This window comes from Panthera tigris, chromosome B1, assembly GCF_018350195.1.
Source record: "Panthera tigris isolate Pti1 chromosome B1, P.tigris_Pti1_mat1.1, whole genome shotgun sequence".
NCBI lineage: Eukaryota > Metazoa > Chordata > Mammalia > Carnivora > Felidae > Panthera > Panthera tigris.
The window spans coordinates 173351559-173359728 of record NC_056663.1 but is presented as its reverse complement, the minus strand read 5'-3'; the positions used below and the strand labels follow the sequence as shown (position 1 = coordinate 173359728).

Genomic DNA, 8170 nt, shown 5'->3' with positions numbered 1-8170 from the left:
ATAAGCAACATTCTATTATTGCAGATATAGTCATTGCCAAAGAACTGGAGGTATCATTAATCATGTTACATTGAAAGAAATGAGCAATTGATTTGGAGATGATTGGTAGCTATCACCTGTAAAGACTAGAAAAGAGAGATTTAAATAAAACACTTTACGATAAAGATCCAAAAGTGAAAAATACCTTAGAATTGAGGGACACTCAAGGAAGAGATAAAGAATGCATTAATACATGTTTATTGAGAGGTTGAGGACTTTGGTAAGGGCTTGAAGACTTTCGACAGCCTAACCTTCAGATGCATGCAGTGAAAAGATTACTTAAGCAAGATAGCATTGATTGATATTTTTCTCACACTTATTCCTATTAATGGGGCTAAAAGACAGTAGTAATTAATAACCTCAAGATTGATAATTCTCATTTTAATCATTGATGTTGGTCATCACACATACTGGGAGCATTAAAGAAACGTGGCAAACATTTACTTTGAGTTTTAATGATGGGCTGTTTGCAAGGTTTTACAAGGCAAATGCTTGGGGGCTATTTATCTCTTCTCAGGTAAGGCCCCAGCTGCTGCATGAATACTAACACGAATTCTCAAAATGAACCGGTGGACTTTCCACAGGTGTGGTTACCTAAAGAAGAAATATGACACATACTCATTTTCTTTGAAATAAAAAGACAACATTTTTAAAACCAAGAAGCCTTACACTACCTAATCACTTATCACTGTCCAATTAAAATGCAATTCAGAAAACATTTTGAATAAATTAAAATACCTAAGTGCAAACAGACACCTCTTGAAACCTGGGATCCTACACGTATATTGTCCCATCCACTCTCATCCAAGATTCTTACTATATCAGTCTAGGGCTTCATGCTGGTGAGCGTGTGCTTACATATTCTTCCAGGAGATTTCAATATGGATGCATCTCATCACCACAACCAAATGAAAACTACTCTTTCAATGCTTCAGTAAAGGGTAATTGAAAAGAAATCAAAAGGCCTCAGTGTATGATCATGGTGCAGTTCACACACTTACCATCTATACTGATTTTTGTTTAGCCTTCTACAACCAGAAGCTCTCTTTCCAGGGGCAACCTCTTCCTCCCACTTTGTTCGCCCTGAATCCTATTATTTCTTTATTCCTCTCCTCTTGGCCACAGGAGTGGTCACATGACCCAGCCCTGTCCAAGCGTTTATCCTATTCCTCTGGCCAAAGTGACTCAAAATGGGGCAGAGAAAGTACTCTCCAGGATTTTCTGCCCCATCCGCTAAGACAGGCAAGTGTTCCTTTTTCCACTGCGGATGTTAAGCTGGTAGAATGTGTCCAACCTGCTATGTGATTGCTTAAATTCTTTGGCTTATTTTCTTCACCTATAGAATTGAAACAATGGCATCCACCATGTCTGTACACGAAAGCATTGAGACATAACATTTAAGCTCACATACATCCCTCCAAAATAAATATTTAATTCAGACAGTAAGTCATCCGAACTAATTATTTAGTATTATATAAAAATGTCTTAATTTCTTAATCCTTAAGGAGTTATTCCATTGTCATGTAAATAGTGCTCATCAGCAAACAAAGCAAAAACCTCAATCTATTTATAAACCAATAATTAATAACAATGAATAATTCATTCTTCAGCCACTGAATAGTTTAATCACGTTATTAGTTATATCTTAATAGCCCTTTCCTCCAATATTAAAATTATATTTTAAAACTTCTAATTTCCTGGTACAATGTGTATCAGTCACTCTCAAATTTATAAATCACCTGGTAATCATATAAAATGCAGATTAGGATTCAACAGGTCAGGGTGGGGCCTGAGATATGGTATCTCTTTTTTTTTCTGGCTTTATTGAGCTATAATTCATATATAACATTGTGTAACTTTAAGGTGAACAATGTAATATGATACACGTATATACTGTGGAATGATTACCACGACAGGGTTAGTTAACATCTTCATCACATAATTCACATAATTACCTTTGTGTGTAATTGTGTGTATGTGTGTGCATGTGTGTGGTGGTTAGAACACCCAGGGCACCTGGGTGGCTCAGTCAGTTAAGCTTCCAGCTTCGGCTCAGGTCATGATCTCGCAGTCCACGAGTTCAAACTCCTGCATCGGGCTCCCTGCTGTCAGTGTGGAGCCTGCTTCAAATCCTCGGTCCCCCTCTCTCTCTGCCCCTTCTCCACATGTGCTCTCTTTTTCCCTCTCTCAAAAAATAAATAGACATTAAAAAAATAAGATTTACTCTTTTCAAGGGAGGCAACCCATAAAAGACTCTTAAATACAGAGAACAAACTGAGGGTTGCTGGAGGGGAGGCGGCAGGGGGGATGGGCTAGATGGGCGATGGCCATCAAGAAGGGTATTTGTTGGGATGAACACTGGGTGTTACATGTAAGTGATGAATCACTAAGTTGTAGTCCTGAAACTGATACTACATATATGTTAACTAACTTGAATTTAAATAAATAAATTAAATAAATAAATAATTGATTTACTGTCAACACTTTTTTTTTTTTTTTTTTTGGTTAATATACAGTGTAGTATTAGTTTCAGGTGTATAATATAGTGATTCAGCACGTCCATGCAACACCTGGTGCTCATCACAAGTGCCCTCCTTAACCCACATCACTGATTTCACCCATCCCCCCACCCACTTCCCCTCTGATAACCATCAGTTTGTTCCCTCTAGTTAAGAGTCTGTTTCTTAGTTTGCACCCCCCTCTCTTTTCTTCCCCTTTGCTCATTTGTTTCGTTTCTTAAATTCCACATCTGAGTGAAATCAGATGGTATTTGTCTTGTCATTAGTTTTGAGCAATTTGGTTATGATGGGCTTTGATGTGGTTTTCTTTGTTTCTTCTGCTTGGAGTTTTTGAGATTCTTGGATCTGTGCTTCTATAATTTTCATCAAATATGGGAAGTTTTCATCCACAGTTTATTCAAATGATTTTTTTCTGATTTTTTTCTGTTTTCTTTTTTTTTAATTTAAATCCAAGTTAGTTAACAATACTTTTTGAGTATATAATAGCATTTTTAACTGTTGTCACCATGCAGTACATTAGATTCCCAGAACTTATTCATCTTCTAATTGGAAGTCTGTGCCCTTTGATCAACATCTCCCCATTACCCCTACCCCCCAGCCCCAGCAATCAGTGTTCCGCTCTCTCTCCCCTTCTATGAATTTGACATTTTTAGGTTCTACATGAAAGCGAGATCACACAGTACTTGTCCTTCTCTGTCTGACTTATTTCATATATGCATATAACACAACATCTTTATCCATTCACCCATTGATAGACACGTAGGTCGTTTCCGTGTCTTGGCTATTGTGAGTGACGCTGCAGTGACTATGGGGTTGCAGACATCTCTTCAAGATAGTGATTTCATTTCCTTCAGGTATATTCTCAGATGTGCAATTGCTAGATCATGTGGTGGGCCTCTTTTTACATTTTTGAGGAACCTCCATACTAATTTCCATAGTAGCTATAGCAATTTACACTCTCATCAACAGTGCACAAGGGCTCCCTATTCTCCACATTCTCCCCCAGTTCTTGTTATCTCTTGTCTTTTTGATAATAGATATCCAAACAGGTAGGAGGGGGATGTCTCAGTTTGATTTGCACTTCCCTCATGATTAGTGATGTCAAGCACCTTTTCATGTACCCGTTGGTGATTTTCATGCCTCCTTTGGAAAAAATGTCTATTCAGGCCCTCTGCCCATTTTTCAATCAGATTATTTTGGGTTTTTGCTATTGAGTTGTATAAGCTCATTATATATTTTGTACATTAACTCCTCATCAGATAGGTGGTTTACAAGTATTTCCAACAAACTCTAGATGACAGGTGTATATCTGGGCTGCAGACCAGCTTCGAGCATCAAGGAGCTAGAACAAAACCCTCAGATCAATATAAATACAAATTAAATTAGTTTAGTTGGGAGTTGAAGATTGAAGACATAGCCTTATTTTTCTTATTAAAAAAAATGTGATTATGACAAATGGTTCTCTGGGCTTTTGTCTCCTCATCTTAGATGAAAATATTGAAATTTGTTATACAAAAAAACATAAGCATACAGTGGGTACTTAAGAAATTATTGATTGACTGACATTGGAAAATACCATAGAATCACATCTTGGGATTTTTAAGGACTTACTATTCTAAGTGAAAAGGTTGGGCATTATTTATTAGGTAATTATTGTAGAGCTTCCAGATTTATATTCAGTCTTCATTTTCACATAATAGTCAATTTGACAAATATATATATATATATATAAGATCCTGTCATTTTCTTTCTTTTTTTTTTTTTAATTTTTTTTTTTAACATTTATTTATTTTTGAGACAGAGAGAGACAGAGAATGAACAGGGGAGGGGCAGAGAGAGAGGGAGACACAGAATCTGAAACAGGCTCCAGGCTCTGAGCTGTCAGCACAGAGCCCAACGCGGGGCTCGAACTCACGGACCATGAGATCATGACCTGAGCCGAAGTCGGATGCTTAACCAACCAAGCCACCCAGGTGCCCCAATCCTGTCATTTTCAATGAAGAATTGAGCCTATAATTAAATGTTGTTCACAGTTCAGTGACCTAGGGTTCATACTGAAAAGACAAGTTAAAATGGTAGGTAAACAATGAAACACATTTCTGACCAAGCGACTTCATGAAAATATACACTGGAATATGATTGTCAGTTAAGGTGGCTTTTTAAAGGCAGCCTGCATTAGAATAGGGTGTGCATTTCCTTCCCATGCCTTGCAGTGCTGGTGCAGAATAGTAAACATATCATTTTAATATAAAATAGACATCCTGGTTCAAAAGTTGCAGCATAGAGTTGACTCTTTAAGCCAGAAGACATTGAAATATACTGAGAGGCAACATTTCACCAAGAAATGCACAAAGTTCATCAAATTTCAGTCATGAAATTTCAGCTAAGAATATTCCTTCTTAGCATAAAAGATTTTGACATTCTCTGTTTAACAGATTTTAAAGTGAGAGTAATTTAGTGTATCTCAGATAATATTAGAGTAATCGATGGATCGGGTTTCCTTGTTCCAAGGTAGAATACCAAGTATTCAGTTGAGTTGTTGATGATGGATTGATTTGACCCAGACTTAAGGATATCCCTAAAAAAACAAAATAATAAGATCAACGTTTCCCAGGGTGGTTTCTTTTTTGTTGTTTTTTGTTGTTGGTTTTTTTTTGGTCGTTCCTTGATCAACTAAGTCGATTTTGGCTTTTAGTTACTAATCAATATTCCACTAATGCCTGTTATAACAATTCAAAAAGACTTAACAGAACCTCATAAGAGTCAATTTGGTTAATTCCCACCCACCCCCCCCCCAACATAGGTAAATGTGACAAATGTATTTTTATTTAGTGACACCTGAGGTGGGTTAGGATTTTTTAAGTTTATGGGCAGGCTTTTTTAAGAGACCTGAGTGAGAATTTCAAGCTAATGGCAACATTTCCATGAAGTATATCTCTAAACAAAAGAAAAATCTGACAGTTGTTTTGAAATCAGCATACCATGTTAAGTTTAACACACATTCCAGCACAAAGCTGGTCATTCCATGACCAGTCTAGAAAGAATTACCCACATGGTATAGATGAACATTTGTCCACTCAGCTTCAAGATAGCTCTTAACGTCTGTAGAAATCATTTTTTTTTTCACTGAAAAAAAAAAAAACCATCAGGTGTTACATGGCACAATTATTTGTGACATTGTCGGGGATCCTTTTATTTTTGCTATATATTGCCTCATAATTGCAATTTTGAAAGTGGATTACTGAGTTGAAAGGGCAGAAAAGTTGAAGGAGTGAGTTTATGAGTTGAGCTCTGTGTGGAAACCTCCCTTGGGTAGCTCAGCATCCAGCAGTATATAGCATACATAGATTAATGATTTGAGTTAGAATAATATGACTTGTTATTTAAGTACAAGGATAAATAATGAACACTACCACGTTTCCCAATCCATAAAAAACCTAACCCTTTAAATTTTTTAAAGTAGCCTTATAGCAGATAAAAACTTTTTTTTTTTTTCTGTTCTTTTCTCAATCCTTTCACTGTTACGTTGTTGTCTAAAGGTTGGAAGTAGATTTCTGAATCTTTTGGAAGTTTCTTGGTTGAGGTTATCCCATGTAGAGTTTCATTATCTTGGCAGGAAAACAAACATAAGGCAGATAACATTTGAGGCATTTAGCACTACACCTGGCACATAGCATCCATTTAGCATTTGTAAAATTATGTATGGTATGCTACATAATTTCTTCATTTGATATTATACTAATCAGAGACATTTTTCATGTAAAATAAAATGTTTTTAATCACCAACACAGAAAAATGGGTCTTTAGGCCAAACTTCATGGTGATTGCAAAATATTTAGATTATTTAAAATACTGATGAAGAAGCTCAATCTTTTCCCCTTTTAGCAGATGTGAGATTTTCAAGATAGCTCTAGTGGTAAGAACTGGGGGCCTACTTCAACGCACATGTGCTGAAATGTTCTGTTTCCCAGCTTTATAATTAGAGATTATTTCACAGTGATTTTCAGCATAGATAAAATTTAGCTCACTTAAGATATGACAGCCATCATCTCTTATTTTCATTAAACATGCTCTAGAGCGGGTGGTTATAGAAATAAGATAGGAATTAGCATCTGAAAGTTTAAAGATGATTGCAAAATCTCTTCCTTAGAAAATTATGGGTTTCCCTTGGCTTAGCTTTCCTAAAATAAATCACGATTGCTCCAAGTGGCAGCCTCTGCTGCCTGATGTATCACATTCAAGCGTTCATCCACATCCACAAAATAGAAGTCTGACTTCAGTTGTTCCAAAATATAAGCTGTGTCTCGCTCTTGAGATGTAGAGACAATTGGCTGAGTGTGTCACCAAAGCCCATATGCCCCTGCATAATTTGCCCACTTTTCCTCTTCGAATGTGTCTTGGCATAAATGCATCTGCTCCACCATACATGCTCTTCAATGACATGCAATTTTCCTATGCCTGGGAGCAAACCTTTAAAGTGAAATTAAAAAAAAATAATAATTAAGAAACTATTTCTAGTTCTGTTTAAAAAACGAATAAAACTTTGTCTATGGAGGGCCATCAAACAAATCAACTTAGCTCTTCCACTGATGATCATTTCCTGTGGTGTCCATTTATCAAGGGGAAGAGTTCATGTTGGCTGGCTTCCACATTCAATGGTGGTTCTGTCAGCATTCAGGGACTATGAGAGTTGTTGCTCTATTTTTTTGGAACCAAACTCCGATGCTCTGGGAAAGACAGTCTGTGAAATGCTTAGGATAGGAAAATTTTCTAAGTCCTCTGTCTCCCACTTTCTACGTGAATTATTTTCATCTCTTCATTGCTGTGATATTCAAGGACATTCTTATTAGGAAGATGTTACTGATGGGAGTGATCCTCAAAGGGACCTTAAGACAAAAACGACCTTGGATATTTCATCTGAGTGTCCCAGGTCCTTCAAATGCTTCTGAAAAAAACCTCAGGAGGAGTCATAGAAATAAGGGCATACATCTCACTGTTCTTCTTCACTACTTTCAGAATACAGGGCCACCAATTTATCCACTAATGTTTCTTTCTCACTACAGAAAACATAGGATTTAGTAAGTACTTATTACTTGGTATTGGACCAATCAGTATGGAGGTCTTGTGGACTTAGGGCTTATTTGACACAGGTAAGACGAGAGAGTAAAGGGCAAAGAAAAACACATAAAGCAAGTGTGCAAAAGCAGACAGAAGACCATTTGGCCGCCACAAATGAAAGATGTGACCTGGGTTCTTGACTTTATAGTTTCTACTTCTGGTAGTGAGCGAGACTTTCTGTATTTCCTATGTAGATAGTCTGTGAGATACCACGGCTTTCTTCCAATAGATTCTCCAAAGCATTCAATCAACAAATATATATTGACTTTGTACTATGTGCCCAGGATTGTAGAAAGTTCTAATTAAACAACAGAGTATGAGATAGACATGGAAACTATCTTCAGAGATTGTATGGTTTGACAGGAAAATGAAACACTGAATAGATAATTCCACCAAAAAAACATATTGTGAGAGGGGAAATACAATCTGATATGAAAGCATGTAGTTTGGGTAGCATGAGTCATTATGCAGCATTAGTCTACCAGTCATTAGTC

The 8170-nt window shown here is 36.7% G+C and overlaps 1 long non-coding RNA gene across 1 annotated transcript in view; it reads right to left on the bottom strand.

Annotated features, from left to right (window-relative positions):
• Window positions 1-309: 309 nt before the first annotated feature.
• LOC122237749 overlaps window positions 310-8170 on the bottom strand; it is a 27577-nt gene continuing 19716 nt past the window's right edge. Inside the window, exon 3 of the long non-coding RNA XR_006216373.1 lies at window positions 310-633. This is a non-coding gene — a long non-coding RNA (uncharacterized LOC122237749). The remainder of the gene's footprint in view (window positions 634-8170) is intronic.